The 25,372-nt window shown below is 41.8% G+C and overlaps 1 protein-coding gene across 6 annotated transcripts in view; it reads left to right on the top strand.

Annotated features, from left to right (window-relative positions):
• ANXA4 (annexin A4) overlaps positions 1-25,372 on the top strand; it is an 86,421-nt gene that overhangs the window by 11,327 nt on the left and 49,722 nt on the right. For 2 of the 6 annotated variants that reach the window (XM_054548108.2, XM_063713617.1), the window contains exon 1: positions 166-269. The exons of the other annotated variants lie outside the window; for them this stretch is intronic. The gene's annotated coding sequence lies outside the window, so the exon portion shown is untranslated. Of the gene's footprint in view, positions 1-165; positions 270-25,372 lie in introns of those variants that run through there. 6 annotated transcript variants of the gene reach the window in all.

Below are 25,372 nucleotides of genomic sequence, written 5' to 3'. Positions count from 1 at the left end.
TCTCTGGGGCCCACCCAAGATCTCCAGAGTCAAGGGTCCTCACCGAAAATCAATATTTTAACTGCTCCCCACGTGACTTTTGTGTACCTTTGAATTTGAGAACTTTCCTCAGATAACAAGCTAGACAGATGCTGTACAATCGATATTAAGTAGAATCCTTTTGAAGCCGTAGCTCCAGACCTGACAACATCCAGGGCCAGCAGAAAGGGGGAGTTTGGCTGGCTGACTCTGTCTTTTTAGCCTGGAGGAACTTCAAAGCATCTTAGCAGGTTTGTCCTTATTTCTTTTTGGTCAAAAGTGGGTCACATGGCCACTCCTAACCCATTCATGGCTGTTCAAATGGGGTTGCCTTGGACTACTTATTATTTCCTCCTGGGGCTAGCCCCACCTTCCTGGTTTACCAAACCCAATCTCCAAATAGAAAGAGGGTTCTCCTAAGGAAGAAGGAAAGTGTAATGGAGGTTGACATTATTGCTGATTCTTGCAAAAAAGTCCGTGCATTGCAATAACTGCTACTATACCAATTTTATGCCAAAATAAACCAGCTCTCATAGGTGGGGTTAAATCTGGAGGGCAGAACAGGGACTGGAACTTGGTTCTTGTTCTGGATTCTAAGCCTGAATGATCTTCATGACAGCCTATGCCAGCACCCATCTGTGGGAAGAGAATTTAATTTGAAGTTTCACAAATATCATGGAATATCAGATCTGGCCTACCAGGAGTAATGCATGTTTGCAGCGGATGGTTTTGAGAACTCTGCTGTTTAAATAATCTTTGGCAAGCACAATATTTCCTAAGTCATGTTTATGCAAGTATTTTAAAAGTGTTATAACTTCCCCCATTAACATAACTTATCCCTGTTCCCATTTCCTCATACTTGATGTTAAGGTCATGATTGGCGATCTATACTTATGAAATGCCCATGGGGTAGTTTGGGGGCCCTTTCAGACATCAATAGCTTGAGTCTAGAATTATTACCGTAGAACCAGGGTTCTCAAACCTCAGCATGTATCAGAATCACCTGGAGGGATTCTTGCACTTTACAAAGATTATTTATTTATTTTTATTTTTTAGAGATGGGGGTCTTCTTATGTTACCCAGACTGGCCTCAAACTCCTGGGCTCAGGGATTCTCCCACCTCAGCCTCCCAGTAGCTGAGATTACAGGCACAAGCTACCATGCATGGCCTGGAGGCTTCTTAAAACCCAAACTGCTGGATCCCGTCCCGAGAGTTTAGGATTCTGTAGATCTAGGGTTGGACCTAAGAATTGCACTTTGAACAAGGTCCCAGGTGATGGTGATGCTGTTGGTCTGGAAGCCACACTTTTAGAACAAATGATACTGATCTGGGTTTATTGAAAAAGATGATATAATAGGATTTTATCATGTGTACCACACACATCCTATCCTTTCCAGGTTCTTTTATGCTCCCTCCTAAGGCTGTCCTGGGGCCTTCCCCTCTGGCTGCATTTTGCACAGAGGGATTCACCTAGCCTTCTGTATTTTGGTGACTCTAGGCTGGGATTGTTCTTTGGAAGTGAGAAGGTAGAGTGAGGTCTATGTATCTTCCCTCCAGGCCTGTTTCATTGTCTGTATACTGAAGGTGGCTCTAAATGTTGGTCTGGAAATTTTGGTTTCACTGTAAAAGGAATTAAATTCTAATAGATGGTACAACATGGACAAACCTTGAAAACATGCTAAGTGAAATAATCCAGACACAGAAGGATAAATGTTACATGATTCCACTTATATAAAATACCTAGAATAGTCAAACTCATAGAGACAGTGGAATAGAGGTTACCAAGGGCTAAGGTAAGGGGGAAATGGGGAGTTACTGTTTCACGTGTTCGGAGTTTCTGTTTGGAATGATGGAAGAGATCTAGGAATAGATGGTGGTGATTGTTGCAAGACATTGTAAATGTTCTTAAGTCCACTGAATTGTACACTTTAAAATGGTTAAAATAGGCCAGGCACAGTGGCTCACGCCTGTAATCCCAGCACTTTGGGAGGCCGAGGCTGGCAGATCACTTGAGGTCAGGAGTTGAAGACTAGCCTGGACAACATGATGAAACCCTGTCCCTACAAAAATTAGCCAGGCATGGTGGCCTGCATCTGTAGTCCCGGCTACTTTGGAGGCTGAAATAGGAGGATAGCTTGAGCCAGGGAGGTCAAGGCTGCAGTGAGCTGAGATCACACCACTGCATTCCAGCCTGGGCAACATGGTGAGACCCTATCTCAAAAAAATTTTTTTAATGGTTAAAATGGTAAATTTTGCTATATTATGTTACCATGATTGAAAAAATAAATCTTGCTTTTGTTATTCTTCTGTCTCCCAGTAATGTGCTCAATTGTCCTTGTATCAGCCCCTGAGAGCTAATTGTTAAATTTTTAGAGGTTTTGCAAGCTGATTGTTAAAAATAGCCAGCCGTGATTTAAAATTAAATTATATGAACTAATGAGTAAATAAGTTATATTGAAATATGAATATTTATAAGTAATTTGTATTTAAAACAATTCATCATTTCCTAATTCTTTTGCTACCTTTTGCCATTATCTATGCTCTCGAGGGTATTTATATCTATTTTATCTGTGTGGTGAAACTAGTATTAATGTGTAATGGGGTGCTACTGACCATCTACTCCCAACTCCAAGTTGAGTGACATCACATTAGTAACTTGAAATTGATCAGGGTGCAAAGATTTACACCAAAAAAGTGGCTACACATCAGGGTGTCCTTTCCTTGGAGAGCTGGCTATTAGGTTTATCAGCACATCCCTGGCCTTACCTTGTGGGTTAGGGTTGGTGTAAGTTTGTAGGAATAAAACACCACTCACTTGGAAGCTACCAGCCCAGCTTTCTTTAATTGAATCCTAACCCTTTCCAAATAGCCCTGCCTTGGGGTGTTTTTGCTGTGCCTAAAAAAAAAGGGTGGTGGCTAAGTTTAGTAGCAGGGGAAGATGAGTCACATAGTCAGCTAGTTACTTTTTAACCTTATGGGTGCCTTTCCTCAACTGTAAAATGAAAGGGGTGAGAGAAAAACTGGTAGAAATAAAGTAAGATGATTTTTCTAGCGATAAGGAAGAGATACTTTTTAAAAAAAGTTTTTATTACTGATCACAGCCAGTTACAGAGATTTCTTTGTTCCTTCTCTACTTCTACTGTTTCCCTTGACTAGCATTAAAAAAAAGCTTTTCTTATGAACATTTTCCAATATACACCCAAGTGAGAGAATAGCAAAATGAACCGCCATGTAACTATTCATCACCCACCTCAACAGTTACCAACATTTCACTGAAAAAGAGACTTTTCTAACTATTGAAATATAATAATGAGGAATACAAAGGAAAAGATGGACAGGTATAATTTAAATTTTTTCTTCCAAATTTTGACTATACAACACTAAAAGAAGAATATTAAATTGGAAACATACTTAGAATTAATTTTTGGTATAAAATATTAAAATTTATAAGATATGCATAAGGTATATGTCAGTAAAGCACCAAGATCCTAAAAATGGGCACAAAATACGCACCAATAATTCACAAAGAAGAACACGAGTTTTAAAAAAAGAAAGATTTAGTGTTCCTACTACTTATTAAATTAATTAATTAATTAATTATTTTTTGTTTTTTTAGACAGAGTCTCGCTCTGTTCCCCAGGCTGGAGTGCAGTGGACCATCTCGGCTCACTACAACCTCCACCTCCCAATTTCAAGCAATTCTTCTGCCTCAGCTTTCCGACTATCTGGGACTACAGGCACACGCCACCATGCCCGGCTAATTTTTTTTGTATTTTCAGTAGAGACGGGGTTTCACCATGTTAGCCAGGCTAGTCTTGAACTCCTAACCTCAGGTGATCCACCCGCCTCAGCCTCCCAAAATGCTGGGATTACAGGTGTGAGCCACCGTGCCCAGCCATTTTTGTTTTTTATATATATATATATATATATATATATTTTTTTTTTTTTGAGATGGAGTCTCGCTATGTTGCCCAGGCTGGAGTGCAGTGGCATGATCTCGGCTCACTGCAAGCTCTGCCTCCCGGGCTGATGCCATTCTCCTGCCTCAGCCTCCCTAGTAGCTGGGACTACAGGCACCTATCACCACACCTAATTTTTTGTATTTTTTTTTTTTTTAGTAGAGACAGGGTTTCACCATGTTAGCGAAGATGGTCTCGATCTCCTGACCTTGTCATCCGCCCGCCTCAGCCTCCCAAAGTGCTGGGGTTACAGGTGTGAGCCACCATGCCCAGCCTTTTCTGTGATATTTTTAAAGATAAATCAAATCCCAAGAAGTAGAATTCTTGTTGTATGGTGCATACAATTTACTAATGGCCAAATTGCCCTCCAAAAGTACTGTCCAGGGCTGGGTGGGGTGGCTCACGCCTGTAATCCCAGCACTTTGGGAGGCCAAGGTGGGTGGATCACGAGGTCAAGAGATTGAGACCATCCTGGCCAACATGGTGAAATCGGTCTCTATTAAAAAAATACAAAAATTAGCTGGGCATAGTGGTGTGCGCCTATAGTCCCAGCTACTCGGGAGGCTGAGGCAGGAGAATCGCTTGAACCTGGGGGATGGAGGTTGCAGTGAGCCAAGATCATGCCACTGCACTCCAGCCTAGGTGGCTGAATGAGACTTTGTCTCAAAAAAAAAAAAAAAAAAAGTACTGTCTAATTTATACTCCCCACCTGCAGTACAGGAGAGTATACCCAATATTGTGTCTTACTCTTTTTCATCTCTGTCCCAGTGTAGTGAATATGAAAACAAATATTTGCCACCTCTGCCTCCTGGGTTCAAGCAATTCTTGTGCCTCAGTATCCAGCACAGCTGGGATTACAGGCGTGCACCACCATGCCCGGGTAATTTTTGTGTTTTTTGTAGAGACAGGGTTTCACCATGTTCACCAGGCTGGTCTTGAACTCCTGGCCTCAAGTGATCTGCCCGTCTTGGCTTCTCAAAGTGCTGCGACTACAGGCGTGAGCTACCATACCTGACCCCTACTACTAAGGTTAAAAGGAGACCAAGCACAGAGGCTTACGCCTATAAGCCCAGCACTTTGGGAGGCTGAGGCAGGAGGATTGGTTGAGGCCAGAAGCTTGAGACCAGCCTGCTGGGCAACATAGGGAGACTCTATCTCTGCAAAAAAATTTTGAAAATTAGCCGGAAGTGGTGGCACATGCCTGTAGTCCCAGCTACAGGTTGAGATGGGAGGACTGTTTGAGCCCAGAAGTTCCAGGCTGCAGTGAGCTATGACTGTGCTACTGCACTCCAGCTTGGGCGACAGAGTGAGACCCTGTTTCTTAAAAAAATTAAAATGATAAGGCAAGTTAATAAGGTTCAATTTTAAATATTAAATATTTAATTATTTAAATATTTAAATAATTAAATTTTAAATTTAAATAATTTAAATATTTAAATAATTAAATATTAAATATTAAATTAAATTCCAAATATTAAATTAAGAATAAATACATTGAGCAAGCAAGCTAACTTATGGGTGGTTGGGCTTTGGATATCCTTATAAATTTGGAGGACAACTAGAAATGTTCATAATTATCAGATATCACAAAGAATAAGCCAACAGAAGTAAATATCTACAAAGCTAATTGTAAAGATTATAGGCCAGGCACAGTGGCTCATGCCTGTAATCCCAGCACTTTGGGAGGCTGAGGCGGGCAGATCACCTGAAGTCAATAGTTCAAGACCCGTCTTGCCAACATGGTGAAACCCCATTTCTACTAAAAGTATTCTAAAAATTAGTGGGGTATGGTGACGCATGCCTGTAATCCCAGCTACTCAGGAGGCTGGGGCAAGAGAATCGCTTGAACACGGGAGGCGGAAGTTGCAGTGAGCCAAGATAGCACCACTGCACTCCAGAGACAGAGAGAGACTCTGTCTCAAAAAAAAAAAAGATTATAATTCTGAGATAAAAAATCTGAACAACCAATAGTAGGGACATTGAGTAAATTATATCAGTTTGATGGAAGACTATAGTAAAATAGTAAAATAATAAATATGGTGATTGTATAAAATATAGAAAATTAAGTAAAAGAGTAGAACACAAAATTATATACATACTGTGATTACAACTGTGCTGAAACACTGGAATAAACAGAAAGTAGATGGTAAGTTTACATTACTTTAAAAAATGTCTTTTACAGTGTTTAAAATCTACAAAATAAAATGAAAGGGTGAAATAGATGATTGCTAAAGGCTTTCCAGTCTCTAAAATTCTATGAAAGTTAATCATTTGTATTTGTAAGCGTGGAAAGATTCATTATTTTCAACACTGCAGTGAAAAATTCTACCTCTACCTAGATTCTGCAGGGTTTGGAAAACAAGTTTATCAGATCACACAGGTTACTTTAATAATAACAATAATAATAACAGCTAGAGGGAAGGAGAGTTAATAGTGACAAATAAAACCAGCACTGACTGTCCAGGATGCATACTTCATTGTTACTGCCATAAGATCCTGAGGCTGCTAAAACAAAACCAAAAAATAATTTTTTTGGCGTGTACATATATTATCTTTAAAATTTAAAATTAAATAAAGATTAATATTAAAAAGACAATTAGCATTTTGTTTTATCTTTTTTTTGAGACGGAGTCTGGCTCTGTTGCCCAGGCTGGAGTGCAGTGGTGTGATCTCGGCTCACTGCAAGCTCCGCCTCCCGGGTTCACGCCATTCTCCTGCCTCAGCCTCCCGAGTAGCTGGGACTACAGGCGCCCGGCTAATTTTTTGTATTGTTAGTAGAGACGGGGTTTTACCGTGTTAGCCAGGATGGTCTCGATCTCCTGACCTCGTGATCCACCCGCCTCGGCCTCCCAATGTGCTGGGATTACAGGCGTGAGCCACGGCGCCCGGCCTGTTTTATCTTTTTTTGCGATTTTTTGAGGTATTAGTATTACATTTTCTATGACCTCTGCAGTTAGTCTTCATTTCTTTTAGGAAGGATTCCGTTTTTATGAAAAAACAATTTCATTGAAACCAAACAGTAGTGAAAAGGGTGATATTTAAATATGAGTTGGTAAGTCGTTTTTGAATACATATATGGTTTAAAAATCTAAAATCTCTTGACACTTGATTAAATAGAGAGACGGAGGAGAAGAATGGTCATAGAAAATGAATCTTGCCCTTGATGTGATGAGTATGAAATATTTAAGCCAAAATCTGTAGTCTCAAAGGATTTATTGATGTTTTATTGCCAGCCAGTCTTCTTCCCTGTTTAGAATGCTATGTTTTTCTGCCAAACACTGAGGATACCTAATAGTTTCCTAAGTGTTTCTTCTGAATAATTAAGTGGATTATTTTCAGAGATAGACTCTTCTTTTAAGTATTCTGGGGCTTTGTTTTTTTCCCTTGTTTTCTAGCATTTTGACATAGGTGCATATTATTTTTTTTATTTTTTAGCAAATGGGGAAATGAAGGCACTGAGAAGATAAATAAACAAGTTTTTGTGTGCGTGATTTAAAGAGATAGTCTGACCATTCACGTAAAGTGTTCAGAACAGTATCTGGCCATAATAAATGTTCACTCAACATTAACTATAACAATTATGATCAAATAAGATAAAATATGTGTAGAGTTTGCTATGCAGTAGAAATACGAAGTGAGGCTGAGTGTGGTGGCTCACACTGGCGAACCACTTTGGGAGGATAGCTTGAGCTCAGGAGTTCAAGGCCAGCCTGGGCAACATAGTGACACCTCGTCTCTATTAAATTAATTAATTAATTAATTAATTTAAAAATAAATATAAAGTAAGCCACAAATGCAAGTTTGAATTATCTAGTAATTACATTCAAAAAAGTAAAGAAACAGGCAAAATTAACTTTAATAATGTAGATATATTTTACCCAATATACCCAAAGTAATATCATTTCAACATGTAATCAATATAAACATTATTAATGAGATATTTTATAGGCTTCTTTTCATGCTGTGTTGTAGCAGTCTGATGTGTATTTTAAACTGATAGCACATCCAAATCTGAATGCAAATTTTTCATCAAATGTCTGTATTTAGATTTCATGAAATGTTCAGTTTTCACATCAATTTACATGCTCAAATTATTTCAAACATACTTCAAAATTTTTCCAATAACTAAATCAAGTACCTAAAATAATTTTCCTTTAATATTTGCATCCACACTGAAAAAACGGACTCATGTTTTTTAAAAGATTTTGACTTCGAAGTGAAAAGCCTCTCGCTTTTTAAAACTGCATCTTTCCAAGTTAAGTAAATTCACGAACTCTCTTGTCAATTCCATCTCTCGTTCTTTACTGTGCCAGCTGTGATGCTTCTGCCACTCCACTCAATTGTACATCAGTAACGTGCCTTTGTTTCAAATCTTAAAATGTAGCTGGGTGCAGTGGCTCACGCCTGTAATCCCAGCACTTTGGGAGTCTGAGGTGGTAGGATCGCTTGAGCCCAGGAGTTCAAGACCAGCCTGGACAACATGGTGAGACCCCATCTGTGACAGAGCAAGACCCTGTCTCAAAAAAAAAAAAAAAAAAAAAACTTAAAATGTGTCCATGGCTACTTTTTAACTATAAAATAATTTAATTATGTTAAAATAACTTGAACTTGTGCTGTCTGTAAAACTTCTTCAAATAAATACATTAAAATATTGCATCAGTGCCTAGAAAAATATCAAAGTGAATAAATCTGTTGGCACCAACTAGATTAGTGATTACGTGTAATACTAGAAAAGATGCCACATGCTTGACATGGGCCCTACACATACAATGGTTGAAAAATGTAGCCCTACCAGAGCAATAAATCTTTGTGTAATGGGGAAATATTGCATACTGCATCAATTTCAAAATTTAAATATAATTAAAATGAAACAAAATTTAAAATTTAGTGTCTCAGTCTCTCTAGCCACATTTCAGTTGCTCAGAAACATGCAGCTGCTGGCACCATATTGGGGTATAGAGACAGTCTGTCAAAAGACAGGGTGAGGAGCCAGGCGAGGTGGCTCATGTCTGTAGCAACAGCTACTTGGGAGGCTGAGGTGGAGAATCACTGGACCCCAAAAGCTGGAGGCTGCACTGAGCTATGATAGTGCCACTGCACTCCAGCCTGGGTGACAGGGTGAGACCCCGTCTGGGAAAAAAAATAAAAAGACATGGTGAACAGAACACTTTAGTCCCACCCCATGCACCTTTTTGTGTTAGCATCAGCTTTACAGCAGAGGAGGGATTGTAATGGGCCTGGTCTAATTCCTAGTTTCTAGCTGGTTTTCCCTTTGGTCTTCTCTGCTTCTTTTTCTACCATGAATGCCTGGTTCTCTGAGCAAAAATAAATAAATAAATATGTATTTATGTATATTAAAAATATAACTCCTAGCATGGATTTCTGCCAGGGTGCTTCTCACTGATCATGTCTCCTTGAATCTACTCTGCCACCATGGTTCCCGCCCCAACACCTCTTGGCCTGTTTGAGATGAGGAGGGCCAGCTGTGGGCCTACCTCACAGCTCCTCACCTCAGGGCAGGGTGTTCTGAATAGATCCCCACATCAGACAGAGCTGCTAGAGAGGGAGAACCCATCTCCCTATTGTCTCATAAACACACACACTCACACACACTCACACTCACATATTCTTCATCTGGCTCCATCTGCCTTAAGTCTGTTTCACTTCCTCTCAGCTTCTAACATTATCTCATGACCATCCTAGTCTTTTCCATTTTGTCATGAGTTTCTCCCTTTTCTTCCCTGTGCCTTCATGAAAATCTTGAATGAGAAACTGGGTGCGGCTGCTGCATCAGAAATAGTAAGTTCCTCACGTGAATCAGAAATCCACTGTGGAAGAATTTTACAGTTCTGTTTTTGTGCTCTTCTGCTGGAATCAGCTTGAATTTTGGAAAGATGTGGGGACAGAACCCTACCCTGGCCCAGAGAGGGAGTGGCTGATCCAAGGGGAGGAGGAGTTGCCCACAGAGCTGGAACTTGATGAAAGTGAGACTTTGAAGAGAGCGGTGCTTACTCTCTGCTCAGTTCCAGATCTCTGAGGTAGAGCCAGTTGAAATCTGTGTAAGAAACAAAGTTGCTTTTCCAGTTCATCTGGAAAGAGAGGGCTTTTTGTTTTTTCCCCACGTGGGCAAATAGAGGTGGTGATGTTGTGTTTTTAGAGCCAGAAAGAAAGTTCTGGGCTGCATAATGCCTATATTCCAGGCAAATAGAACCCAACAAGGACAACGGTCTGGCTTGATCACTGACTCATTGCAAATCCCTTCCCTCCTGTACTTTAATTTATTCATTTTCTTTTTTTAAATGACAAACTGATATTATTTTTAATTTTTAAATACTTCAGTGACCACAGGACATAATACTTTTTTTTTTTTTTGAGATGGAGTCTCACTGTGTTGCCCAGGCTGGAGTGCAGTGGCGTGATCTCATCTCATTGCAACCTCTGCCTCTCGGGTTCAAGCGATTCTCCTGCCTCAGCCTCCTGAGTAGCTGGGATTACAGGTGTGCACCACCACGCCTGGCTAATTTTTATATTTTTAGTGGAGATGGAGTTTTGCCATGTTGGTCAGGCTGGTCTCGAACTCTTGACCTTGTGATCTGCCCGCCTCGGCCTGGGAGTTGGGCCAAAGTGCTGGGATTACAGACGTGAGCCACCACACCCGGCCTTAGTTTTTTTCTGACGCGGTCCTCTTCTTTTATCCCTAAGACTTATGATTGCTAAGACAGCAAAAGATACCAGCGTTACTGACCAACCTTGGAATTTGGTCTTGGGAAATGGAGGCCTGTAGTTTGTGACCCATAAGGAGAGACTGAAGGGGCCTAAGTGCAGATGAACAGATGAGAATCCCTGGTGATAGAACAGACAAGAACTGGAGATCAATGCCAATAGTTTGTGATGAACGTGTTGGGGTTCCTATGTGATCAACCAGTTGGGATTTCTGTATTAGTTTCACACTTGCCTGTAATAGTTTACCAATGGTGTTTCTGAAAGATGAACATGAAATTAAGGGACCTTTCATATTTCCTCGAGGGACTTTGATTCTAAAATAACTCTGAGAACAGATCAGGAAACATGATATAACCCTAACCATGCTTGACACATTTTCTCTTTAAATAACAGTTATACTTGAGGAGACGATTTTACTCATGATGCTTTGCAAAAGCCACATGGATTACACTGGTTTGGATTTTGCCTTAGAGTGTGCATTGCTAAATGATGGATAACAGCAGCGTGCTTCCCCGAGAGGCCACTGTGAGCCTCTTACTTAGGTTGAGAACTTGACTTCTTACTTAGGTTTTATACCACCATAAAATGCACCCATCTTAAGTGGTTAGTTTGATGAGCCATCGTTTCTTTTAAGGAGTTAACATTTAAAATCAACTTTTAAAAATTGTGGTGCAATACACATGAAATTTTACCATCTTAAACATTCTTAAATGTAACAGTTCAGTGACATTAAGTATATTCACATTGTTTTGCTACCATCACCACCATCCATTCACAGAACTCTTTTCATCTTGTAAAACTGAAACTCTATACTATTAAACTGTAACTCCCTCTTCCCTTTCCTCTAGCATTATCATTCTGCTTTCTGTCTCTATGAATTTGACTACTTTGAGTACCTCATATAAGTGGATTCATGTAGTATTCATCCTTTTGTGACTGGCTTATTTCACTTAGTGTAGTGTCCTTAGATTCACTGGTTTTATAGCATGTGGCAGAATTTCCTTCCTCTGTAAGGTTGAATAATAGTCCACTGTATATATTCCAATGTATGTATGTGTGTATACACACACACACACACCACGTTGTGTTTATCCATTTATCTGTTGAGGGACACTTGTGTTGCTTCCACTTTTGGCTATTGTGAGTAATGCTGCTGTGAACATGGATGTGCAAAGATTTCTTCGAGTTCCTGCTTCCTGTTCTTTTGGGTATATGTACACCTAGAAGTGGAATTGTTGGACCATATGGTAATTCTATTTTTAATTTGTTGAGGAACTGCCGTACTGTTTTTACGGTGGCTGCACCATTTTACTTTCTTACCAGCAGTGTACAAGGGTTCAAGTTTCTCCACATCTTCACCAACATTTGTTATTTTCTGTTGTTCTGTTTTGAGTAGTAGCCATTCTAATGGGTATGAGTGGAGTTCAGTGAGTGTTGGCAGATGTATATGTCTGGGTACACTACCCCAATCAAGGTAAAGAACATTTTCATCACCCCTTGATGTTGCCTATGCTCCTCTATAGTTAGTATCCCTTCTGCCTCACCAGTGCCCCCAATCACTGGCCCCAGACAACCACTTTTGCACTTTCTAGCACTATATATTAACTTTGTTTGTTCTAGAATTTCATATAAACACTTTGTTTGGCTTCATTTAGCCAGAATAATGCTTTTGAGGCTTATCCAAAACCCTAATCTAAAATCAATTGTGGATGGAAAATAAACCACAGTGTGACTGGAGTTCGCTACTATGCTGATGGTTGGTTAGAGAATACCATGGGTCTCAGAAACAAAGTGAGAGGAGGAGAGGGCCCTTCCTAGCAATGAGGCCTTCAGGAAGCCCAAGGAGCCATAGCAATTAATGCCAGTCCTATGGCTTCGGGGGCAGCCAGTTCAATTAATCAGCAGGCATTTCTTGCAGGCCTGCTGTGTGCAAGGCACTGCTAAAATTTAGAAACAGGAAAGTAGAGGCCCAGGATGAGAATTTGGAGAGGGAAGATGCTGCCTTAGAATTCATACAACTGGATAATGCTTTTGTCAGAGGACAGACACACACAGAAGACCTTATGGACTTAGTGGCCAAAAGAACCACAAAGGAATCTAGTTTGACTTGTCGGTAAATGTGAAAGCCTGAACTCTATACGCCACAGATGTTTTTCATGTGGGTAGATTTGGTAACCCCACCTTAAACAGCTCACTAAACAGGTAGTGCTAGAATACTGTAGATGTGATAAAGATTACTTGGAGAGAACAGTAATAGAAGAATAGCTAACATTTGTTGAGTACACAATGTCTGCACCATTCTAAGTACTTACATGATGTAATAACTTGATTAATTTTTGCAGTCATCTTATAAAGGAACTATTGTTATTAACTCTATGTTACCCATGAGGAAACTGAGGCACAAGAGACTATACCTTGGCCCAAATCACCCAGTTAGAAAGTATCTTTAGGAGGATTATAAACCCAGGTGGTTGTGCTCCAGGGCTCCAACCACTTTGTTATGAAGGAAGGATGGTGTGGTCACTGAAGGAGAAGTTTCTGTTTATCTGAATGGCCCATGATGCGAAATTAGCAACTAGGCCAGAAAGCTGGCTGCACCATAGTTAGACCTGCACTTTTCCTTTTTTTCTCATCAGAAGGGTGGCATAGATTGCCCATCCTAGGGTGAACTTGTGTTGCCCACAGTGCCAGCACCTTCCAGACCTTGGGTCAGCTGACAGAATCTAACATGTTGTTACCAAGCACACTGCCCAGAAGGCAAACCCATCACTCACCTGTAGATAGGCCTGTTTCCTAGCTATAAAGTGGAGGTGTGGGTCAGATGCGCTCTAAAGTCTTTTCTACCCTAACAATCCAATCTGGCAGAAATGCACTCTTTCTTGGGGGGCAAGAATTTCCCCTCTATTTCTACTCCCATTTTCTTTGCATGCTTATATTTTAGCCTTAGAATTACTCTCTCATGTATGGTTTACTTCACATTTTGATCTGAAACAGGGAAAATCAACCCTGAGTGATCAAAGGAAGAGTTGTGCCTTAGCCTGGAAGGGCGCTGCCTCCAAAAGCATAAGCAACTGCCGTCCAGGGCTGGAAAAAACATATTGCAGCTGTGCCAACTCCATCTGAGGCTTTGAATGAAAGCCCATAATGTTTTCAGTTTGTAGCAAAAGCTAGAAGAGCTATTTTTGGCATTCCTTTCTCTCCCTACTGGTATATACTGGACAGTCTTAATATTGCTGGTGCTAAAATAAACATAACCAGATGGGGTCATTATATCTAACCTGTTTTGACACTGGATTCAGATACCCCAAAGGCATGATGCATTAGTAGTCTCTGAAGCAGGCTGCACTTTGGGAACTTTGCTATTGTGGTTGGATCAGCCCTGACCTGCCTACCTGCACTAATCACTAAACACAGGATGCTGGGCCCTGTTTTAAGGGGTCGGGGGGGAGCACAGAATGTGCTTGGGTGGAATCTTTATGTCCCTTTTAGCTGAAGATGGCACAACTCTGACCATGTGCCTGCCCAAAGAGACATATTACAGAGCCATGCCGCGTTGTTCTCCCACCAGAAAGGCTGTATGGCTGAATTAGAGCATGTGGGGATTAGAAATGCGCTGCTTTCTTGAAGTGGCCACCAGCCTTGTACTAAACGTGTTTGACCGGGGCCATCTGTCTGCCCGTCAAAGTGTGGTCCAGTTTCCATCAGATAAGTCTGGAAGAGGAAGGTTTTTGTTGTTGTTTTGTTTTTTGCATCCAGCTTGTTAAAAGATAAGAAGAACGAGAAAGTTTTAGCTCAGCAAGAAATGTAACAATTTAAAGTTTTTATTCTATCATTATTCTAAAAGCCTCTAGAATTGTCATCTGCCTTTTCACCTAATTATACACATATATACATACTCTTTATATATATATACTTTGCATATATTATGCATATTATGTAAATATATAAACATATATAATATTTATATAATTATACATGTATACACATACTTTATATAGTATATGCAAGTATATATTATAGCATGTATTCAGCATGGTATAATATAAAGGTCTTTAAAGACAAGCAGACCTATGAAAACATAGCTCTTATCACCTATTACTGAGTGACCTGGGGTACTATGCTTAACTTCTCTAAAAAATTATCATGTCCAGTCCACTGGAAAATAATAGGGCAAAATGATATAATAGTGACAAAACACATTAGCATTCAGTACAACTAGCTCAATAAATACTTATTTTAAAATAAAGTCCCTCTGGCTCTAGAGGACAGAACAAGGAATATAAGGCCAGCTCTCCTGATGGTTACAGCTGCTTCGTAGTGGCAAAGCCTACCTGTGGAGGAGTGAGCCCAGGGCCAGTGAGAGGGTGACTGGAAGCCGGGAGAGGACCACTGAGAAAGGTTGTAGAATCCTTACAGCAGGAAGTTCAACCATGTCATCTCCATAGCTTCTGGGATTTTTTTAAATGGCAGGTTACTCTTAAACCTACAAGGCATAGGGGATCATATACTGTCATGAAAGGTATACAGGCAGAAAGGAAAGTGTGCCATTTAGTAAATCAGATGGTACCTGACATGGGGCAGGCGTTCAGATAATGTGTGTTTGAATGAGTAGGTGAATGAACATGAAACATCAGTAAAACTGTCCTGTAAGTCCCATGACAGAAATAATCAGCATTACCACCACATCAGCTTCTTGTTTCTCAGGTCACTGGCCTGAGGGGAGGGAAATCCAAATCGTGTGTCTGCAATTAAAAGGCAGAAGGTCAGGTACAGTGGCTAATGCCTGTAATCCCAGCACTTTGGGAGGTGGAGGCAGGCTGACCACTTGAGCCCAAGAGTTCAGGCCCAGCCTGAGCAACGTAGTGAGACCCCATCTCAAAAGAAAAGTTAAAAAACAAAAAACAAAAAAACCCTCCACCAACAAAAAACCAGCCAACTGAAATTCCAAAGGTCTCTAGTCCACAGGTGGCACTGGGGGTCACTCAGAAAATAAAAATAAAAATACTTAGGAAAATCTAAAGCACTATATTTGATAATTCATTATATCTGAAGCAAGTTGATTATGGTGCCCAGAGAAACAAGGTAGGGAAGCTGCACATTTATAAAGCTTATTAGAATATATATACTTTGATTTATGCACTATTCGAAGCTTGAGCCTGGGAACTAAGGCCATACAACAAAGCAAGGATTAAACTATCAGCATGTGGGAACCAACCAGCTTTCCCAGCAATCATTGAGGCCACTGTGACTTTCCTTATTGTTGTAAAATGTAGATATTTACCCCTACCTCTTAAGACAAGATAGAACTCACCACAACCAGTTTTCACTACTGTAGTATCTAGTGGCTTTCAAATCAGGTAAACTAGGTGTTTTATCCAAGTCTGGCCTCATGCTAACTTCAGGCAAATTACACAACTTTTCTAAGTCTCAGTTTTTAACTTGTTAAGTGGAAATAATAGTCATTGTCCCAGAGGTTATTGAGTAAATAAGATAACATGGAGGAATATTTAATAAGTGCTCCCTCCCTCCTTCCCTTGCCTTTTAGACAAAGCAATCATTGGAGTAAAAACTGGCTTTGGCATGATGCGGGAAGGGCAGAGAAGGCGTGGGATGTTTTAAATTATATGTAAAATACATTTTTTATTTTTTTTGAGACGGAGTCTCCCTCTGTTACCCAGGCTGGAGTGCAGTGGTGTGATCTCGGCTCACTGCAGCCTCTGCCCCCAGGTTCCAGTGATTCTCCTGCCTCAGACTCTCCGGTAGCTGGGATTACAGGCATGTGCCACCACACCCAGCTAATTCTTGTATTTTTAGTAGAGACGGAGTTTCCTCATGTTGGCCAGGCTGGTCTCAAACTCCTGACCTCAGGTGATCTGCCCACCTCAGCCTCCCAAAGTGCTGGGGTTACAGGTGTGAGCCACTGCACCAGGCCTAAGATACATATTTTTGAATTACTTGTGGATTGAAAGGATTATTATTGCCCTCAACAATGCTGTGAATAACTGGCCAAAATATGGACAAAAGACCGTCCGTAAGTTACTAGCTGGGTGCTAAGCTGGAATCGATTCTTACTTAAGATGGCCTAGCAGGCAGGCCTCCAAATTTGTTTTCATTCCTTTAGCTTCCACATCTTGCCTTTGAATACACATTTAAAATGTTATTTCTCCCGACTCAAACCCCGTCACTGCAATAAAACTTCCTTTACTTTTAGAAGGATCTAAGTTCCAAGAAAAAAAGAAGGAAAAAATGAGAGTTACTCTCATTTTCCTATTTCATAGACAGTTTTGAAAGCCTTTAGTGTTTGGGTGGGGCCCAGTCACACCCTTTGCAATCTGCAGACCAGTGGTTTAAATTTGTCATCCTTGTGGGCTGTAAAATGAAACCATGTACCAAAGAAAAATAGTGAATGACTCACTCACATGTGATCTTCCAGCGAAGGGAAGGATTCAGTAGGAATGTGCCACAGGGACGGACGGCAGGTCCCTTCATAATAGACTCAGGTGGCCTGTTCTGGGATGTGGGTCAATGTTAGGAACCTGAATGGAGGCCGCCAAGTTGTGGTGGGGTCTGAAGGAGAGCTTCAGTTACCGGGGTGAATTCACCACAATGCAACATCCAGCAGACCCAGAGAAACTCTCTCTCAGCACGACAAGAAAGGGAGGGTTCCTATTCACCAGGCTCATTAAACCTGTACGCACACACACGTGCAAACACGTGCAGACACACACACATGTGCAGACACACACATGTTGCTAATTTATTTATATTAAGAAATACAGTGCCAGGCATGGTAGTTCACACCTGTAATCCCAGCACTTTGGGAGGGTGAGGCAGGCGATCGCTTGAGCCTAGGTGTTCAAGGCCAGCCTAGGCAATGCAGCGAGGCCTTGTCTAGAAAATTTAAAAAAAAAAAAAAAATTAGCTGGGCGTGGTGGCACGTACCTGTAGTTCCAGCTACTGGGGAGGCTGAGGTGGCAGGATCTCTTGAGCCAAGTAGCTCGAGGCTGCAGTGAGCTATGACTGTACCACTGCACTCCAGCCTGAGCAACAGGGCAAGACCCTGTCTGCAAAAAAAAAAGGAAAAATATTATTTAGGCAAAAATCCTCATGCTCCAATATTTGTAGACAGGTTGATTTGGGAAGCCAAACTCTAGCCTGAAAGGTGCTTGGCAACCATGGAACAAGGGAGTATTAGATGGACAGAATTCATCTTCACAGTGGGGAAATATCTGACCCCCGACCACTGGCTTCACCCTTTCCATAGGACAGGGCTTAGATGAATATTTCAAAGTAAGCATCTGTGCCAGTTTTGCATGGAGCTTGCTCTGCTGATGGACACAAGTTTTCTTTAAACATGCTAATATCTTCCAGCAAGACTGCTTCAACCCAGGAGCCGTTCTTTCCCATTAAAATGAGTTTGCATATCTTTGTTTTGATGGGTGTTTGCTGATTTTACTAGTCTAATGCTTAGGGAAGTATCTACTTTGCCCGCTTTCCAAATGCTGGGTGAGAGAGGAGAATGCACCACACTGTTGCCTCCACATATAGCCTACTAAATAGGGCTTGAAATCAGAAGTCCTTGTTCCACATCCCTGCAGTCTGCCATAAGGACATAAGAAACTTTCTACTTGAGTCAGCACCTGGCTTGCCCATTTCTGGCAGATACAACTGGGCAATTTGTGTTACAGTGTATTATTATCCTTCTGGACATCCTGGAAACCAGTATAGATGTATTCTCAACATACCTACTTTTTCTTTATGAATTCATTGTAAATTATTTCCATGAATTTATGTAATCTTAGTTGAAATAAGTTGAACTTATTTACAACTTATTTTTCCCTTTTGTAACTGCTATTGAGATAGGTCTCATATGTTTAATTCCCAACTATCTTTCAGTTGCTCCAAAACTATGTCTTAAAAACTTCAGATCCCTGTCCTAAGCCCTAGTTGTAGAGTTCAGATACTGTTAAGAAGCTGTAGTCACCCACCCATGTTCTTCATAACCCTAGGTTTTTAAAGACATCACTAAAAAGTGTGTCACCTTCAGGCTTCATCTTTCCATCTGGAACAGTCCTGATGCTTTTAGAGTTATTTGAATCACCCCCAAAATGGGAGTGTGTTTGCATTTTACAGATGTAAAAACTCAGGCATAGTTGCTAATTATTTTGCCCCATCTGTGAGCAGCAAAGGAGATTTTAAACCCCCAACACAGTCTGAGTCATTGTGGACTTGGTCACAATGTGCAGCTTATGGGTTGTAGAAAGGCCTTCAGAGAGAAAGAACAAAGGAATCAAGGAAGCTGAGATAGCAAAGAATGTCGGGCAGAGGCTCTGCTAAGAGCATGGCACTGTGAGGCAGGTGGAAAATTAGGTGGGAAGATTATAGGTGGAGCTTCCAGAAGAAAGGCTTTTCAGCCCTTGGGAGCTATCATTCTGTGCAGCTAAGAGAGGCCTACAGCAATTGTGTTTTGGGGGGTGCATTTCTTTCCTCTTTCTGCTCTCCTCATCCTTGTGCCAAGAGTTATTGAGGCCTTACCAGGTGCCAGGCTCTATGCTAATAAGCATTTGTGTAGACTGAGTTTACACATACTATCTGATATAACAATGTATCGAGGAGTACCATTTTCTGCATTTATTTGTATACTCTATTTAGAAATTTGTTTGGTGGCCGGGCGCAGTGGCTCACACCTGTAATCCCAGCACTTTGGGAGGCCGAGGTGGGTGGATCATGAGGTCAGGAGATCGAGACCATCCTGGCAAACATGGTGAAACCCCGTCTCTACTAAAAGTACAAAAATTAGCTGGGCGTGGTGGCGGGCGTCTGTGATCAGAGCTACTCTGGAGGCTGAGGCAGGAGAATCACTTGAACCCGGGAGGCGGAGGTTGCAGTGAGCCGAGATCACACCGCTGCACTCCAGTCTGGCAACAGAGCGAGACTCTGTCTCAAAAAAAAAAAAAAAAAGAAAGAAATATGTTTTGTACTAGTAAAACTTTAATAAATAAACAACAGCTGTCTGTATATAAATGTGTATATTACACTGTGTGCTGTCCAAGTTTCAAAATAAATTGACTAAAAGTACCCAGTATTCAAGTATGATACCTTCTTTTTCCTTAAGTGAAATATTTCTAGCTCCTTGCATAATGACTCTCAGTATTTCCAGAAGACTTTGCTCAAGGTGTCTTTCCACTTCTTGATGTGGTAAAAAGGAGTGGAATGTTCATATTAAAGGTTGCCTTTTTTGGAGAGGTGTCCCTCTTCACTGCCTCCTCACTTGTCGTTTATTCCAAAACTACATGAAAGCAAAGGGAAGGCCCTTGCTCTGAAAAGCAGTATCTGCCAGGGTTGTCAGCCAAATAGCATATGAATCATACTTACCAAGGGATATGGGTGCATGTGGATCATTCACATGACATGAAACAGGGCCTCCAGACCAAGGACTGGCTAAGATCTGTGAAGGTCTTAAGCTCTGCCCTTGACTTTTTTTTGTTTGTTTGTTTATCAATATTTGTTTTATTCTCCTTTCTTTTCTTCTCTTTCTTTCTTTTTTTTTTTTTTTTTTGTTTTTGACAGAGTCTTGCTCTGTCACCCAGGCTAGAGTACAGTGGCACAATCTCGACTCACTGCAACCTCCACCTCCCGGGTTCAAGCGATTCTTTTTTTCTTGAGACGGAGTCTCACTCTGTCACCCAGGCTAGAGTGCAGTGGCACAATCTCGACTCACTGCAACCTCCACCTCCCGGGTTCAAGCGATTCTTTTTTTCTTTTCTTTTTTTTTGAGACGGAGTCTCACTCTGTCACCCAGGCTGGAGTGCAGTGGCATGATCTCGGCTCACTGCAACCTCTGCCTCCTGGGTTCAAGCAATTCTACTTCCTCAGCCTCCCGAGTAGCTGGGATTACAGGCGTGCACCACCACGCCTGGCTAATTTTTGTATTTTTAGTAGAGACGGGGTTTCACCATATTGGTCAGGCTGGTCTTGAACTCCTGACCTCATGATTCACCTGCCTCGGCCTCCCAAAGTGCTGGGATTACAGGCATGAGTCACCGTGCCCGGCCTCAAGCGATTCTTGTACCTCAGCCTCCCTAGTAGCTGGGATTACAGGCATGCTCCATCACGCCTGGCTAATTTTGGTATTTTTAGTAGAGGCAGGGTTTCACCGTGTTGGCCAGGTGGTCTGGAACTCCTGACCTCAAGTGATCTGCCCGCCCCTGCCTCCCAAAGTGCTGGGATTACAGGCGTGAGCCATCTCACCCTGCCCTATGTGTTAATAACCATTTAAAAATTTCCACCCTGCTAAGACTCCTGACTCTCTGTGCCTTTCTCCATTCTTCTCTTAACTAACCTCATGTTTTTATTAGCATCTGTAAGACCCATAAGGGGAAACTGAGAGAGAAAATTCAATAAGTCTCCCTTGGTTTTGCAGCAGTAAGGTTATATGAGGTGTTTATGTAAAAGGAGCCCCCCACCCCCTTTTTTTTTGAGACAGAGTTTCGCTCTTGTTGCCCAGGTTGGAGAGCAGTGGCGCAATCTCAGCTCACTGCAACCTCCGCCTCCCAGGTTCAAGTGATTCTTCTGCCTCAGCCTTCCGAGTAGCTGGGATTACAGGCACCCGCCACCATGCCTGACTAATTTTTTGTATTTTTAGTAGAGATGGGGTTTCATCAGTTTGGCCAGGCTGGTCTCAAACTCCTGACCTCAGGTAGTCCACCCACCTCGGCCTCCCAAAGTGCAGAGATTACAGGTGTGAGCCACCGTGTCCAGCCAAAAGGAGCCCCCTTAATCACAGCGTTTACCATGACCTGGGTAACAGGCATATTCAGCAAACAAATACCCCGATAATCATCAAGCCAGTCTTCTGTGGTTTGCATATGAAGCACATCAGCTGCTTCATCAGGGGTATTCTACTTGGCATTTATAAGGGGAGAGGAACAGTCCCCCTTCTCAGGGTAAACAGACCTTAGTGTGGCTTTTGTCCAGTCCACCAGGCTGGATGTTCTCTCAGGAATAACCTCCTGTGTGTCTGGACCACCTGAAACATCTGCGATTGCTCCATAGAGAGGTGTGGGTCCTGCATCAACCCAAACACAAATGCTACCATTTTGAATACTCTGCAGCGTTCAAAACCTAAGACACTGTCATTCACTTAGTTACTCACACAACCCATTTGAATAAAGGTTCTTCAGGAAGTTTATGATACTGATCTACAAAATGAAATAACTTCTTCACACTATACCCTGTGGTTTCAATCGTTTCATGGTTTGCCTTCCACCCCACATGAACTGTCTTCTTGGTTACCAGAGTTCTTAGTGATATTGTCTAATCAGCATGATTTTGCCATTGGTGGGTGGCTTTGCAGTTAGTGGCTAGAGCACAGACTCACTGAAATCTGAGCTTGGTCTGACCCAGCACTCTCTTTTAATTTTATTTTATCTATTACAGATATTAACCAAGGGATTGAATATATCGCCTTTTCTTATTAGTTTGCATTTCCTTATGCTTCCAGTGAGCCAACACCTTGGGGTAGCTTTTACCTTTACTAACAGATCTCAGCATGGTATGCTACTCCGTACCATGAGTGGCTGTTACCAATGTCATGGGTTCTTGTAATCACCCAGGATAGAAATCAAGAGCAATCACCATACATAGCAGCAAAGAGAAAGTTTGTTTTGGCTCGTGCACAAGGGAGCCAGTGCTGAGAAAGGAAAAGAAACAGACTGCTATCGGAGGATAGTGTGTGGGTTAGTTTTATAGGGTCTTTCCATGGGAAAGGGTTACATCAGAGCATGTATAGGAGAGGCTTTTCTAGCACTCATGCTTCTTCGTGCATCATATGCAACATTAGTATTTTAAATCTCCACCCCACGCATTTTTAGCCTTAAAATGAGGAAGGGTAACTGTAGGTTGGACTTTAAGTTTAGCTATGCATGGGGCTCCAGGGAAGTCCCCAGCCCCCTGAAATAGGAACTCGTGGTTAATAAGCTTCTTGGGTCTTTTGTTATTAATTGGCTGAGAGTTAGATAAGTTAGAGCTTGAGTGAATGGCTGCTATCATTTTCTTCCAGGCCATTTTATTTATTTTTATTTTATTTATTTATTTATTGAGACAGAGTCTCATTCTGTTGCCCAGGCTGGAGTGCAGTGGTGCAATCTTGGTTCACTGCAACCTCCGCCTCTGGGGGTTCACACAATTCTCCTGCCTCAGCCTCCTGAGTAGCTGGGATTACAGGCACTCACCACCATGCCCAGCTTAATTTTTATATTTTTATTAGAGATGGGGTTTCACCATTTTGGCCAGGCTGATCTCGAACTCCTGACCTCAGGTGATCTACCCACCTCAGCCTCCCAAAGTGCTGGAATTACAGGCGTGAGCCACCATGCCTGGCCCAGGCCATTTAAAAATAGGGAACCCACCAGCCTGCCTGTCTCATGACCATGTGGCCACCCAGGAATCAAAGTTTCTCATCCCCAACCCTTTTGTTCTTCTTCCCAAACCACATATTTCTGCAAGCCAGGGCCATTCTAGCAAGTCCTACTTCTGACACCAATTGTATAGGAAAACAAACTATTTTTCCTTATACTTTAACACTTTTTCACTTCTAGCACCAGATGTGACGGGTGAGGGGGTGGGGTGGGGGTTCCCACCTCAAGCAGTTCTTCAGTTCTCTTTGGACACCAACTGGGTGTGCCACAATTTGACTAAATTCTGACACTATCAAGTTAGCACAGACCCCACTGGTTAAGGCAGGGGTGTCCAATCTTTTGGCTTCCCTGGGCCACATTGGAAGAAGAATAATTGTCTTGGACCACACATAAAATACACTAACACTAACAATAGCTCGTGAGAAAAAAAATTGCAAAAAATCTCATAATGTTTTAATAAAGTTTATGAATTGGTGTTGAGCCAGATTTAAAGCTGTCCTGGGTCACATGTGGCCCATGGGCCACAGGTTGGACAAGCTTGGGTTAAGGGATCAGTCCCACAAGCCTCCGCCACTTCAGATGCCAGTGGCAAGTCCAGCTTGTCACCTGTGCTTCTGATGGAATGGCTAGGAATCGGAGGTTCCCATGACCCCCTGTTGACTTTCATCATTTGCTAGAATGGCTCACAGGACTCAGGAAAACAGTTTACTTACTGGATTATCAGTTTATGATAAAGGGATACAGTTCAGGAACAGCCAGATGGAAGAATGCATAGGGTGGGGCACGTGGAGAGGGGCTCACAGCTTCAACGGCCTCTCCAGGTGCACCGTTTTCCCAGCACCTCCATGTGTTCACTAACCCTCCACTCTTCAAACCCTCCACTCCCTATTTCCCACTGTCCTTTGGGTTTTTATGGAGTCTTTGTTACACAGGCTTGATTGATCAAATCATTGGCCATTGGTGATGAAATCAGTCTCCAGCCCTTCTCTCCTCCCCTGAGATGAGAGGTTGAACTGAAAATTCCAACTCTCTAATCACAGAGTTTGTTTACTGGGGCAACCAGCCCCCCATCCTATAGTTATCTGGGGGCTTTCCAGACATCCCCTCATTAACATGAACTCAGGTGCGGTTAACCGGGCTTGTTATGAATAACAAAAGATGCTCCTTTCACCCTTATTGTTCTTATCGCTTAGAAAATTCCAAGGGATTTAGGAGTTCTGTACCAGGAACAGGAGGACGAACAGGTGTATATCCCTTATTCTAAGTCACAATATTATATGGCCTGACTGCATCTTCATCTCATGCCACTCTTGCCCTTGTTCACAATGCTTTTGTCCATCCCTCAAACACAGTAAGCCCATTTCTGCTGCAGGGCCTTTGCACTGACTGCTGCAGCTACCTGAAAGAGTTCTCCTTCAGAACTTTGAACGGCTAGCTCCTCCCCTTCATTCAGGTCTTAGTTCAGATGTCAACTCAGAGATGCCTCCCAGATCGCCCTGCCCAGGCCAGCTCCTTCCTGGTAACCTGATCCTGTCATCCTCCATGTCAGGGGTCAGCAAATGTTTTCTGTGAAGGGCCAGACAATAAATATTCTTAGCTTCCTGGGCCACATGGTCTCTGTCACAACTACTCATTTCTGCTGTTGTAGCTTGAAAGTAGCCACAGACAAAATATAAACAAACACGTGTGACTGTTCCAATAAGTCTTCAAAGTTTGAATTTTGTATAATTTTCACAAGTAATAAAATATCCCTTATTTGATTTTTTGGTCAATTATTTAAAAATATAAAGACATTCTTGGCTTGTAGGTCATGCAAAAGCAGGATTTCACCCATGAGCTACTGTGGTTTGCTGACCCTTGCTCTGTGCTATCATCCTGTTATATTTTCATCATCTCACCGAAATCAGAAATTATCTTATTTATTCATTCTAAAATTTGTTGTTGGTGGCAAAGAGGTTGAATAGAAGTTATAAGTAAGAGTTAAAAATATTTTTTAAAATTGTCAAAGTGTTTTAGCAGCCTATGCTGGGCCTGTTAATATCAGAACTAATTAGAGTTAGCCAAGTTACAATGCGTCTCTACAGTAGATATCAATACTGTCACCAAGTCTACTGTCTCTGGGGTCAGAAAAGGCCTGGTTGATGTATATCTGGCATTTAGAAAGAGAAGTTGGGCTGGGCGCGGTGGCTCACGCCTGTAATCCCAGCACTTTGGGAGGCCGAAGCGGGCAGATCACCTGAGGTCGGGAGTTC

Source organism: Pongo abelii, chromosome 12 (assembly GCF_028885655.2).
Source record: "Pongo abelii isolate AG06213 chromosome 12, NHGRI_mPonAbe1-v2.0_pri, whole genome shotgun sequence".
In the NCBI taxonomy this organism is placed as follows: Eukaryota; Metazoa; Chordata; class Mammalia; order Primates; family Hominidae; genus Pongo; species Pongo abelii.
Note: the sequence above shows the minus strand (reverse complement) of the source record. Positions and strands in the feature narration are given on the sequence as shown.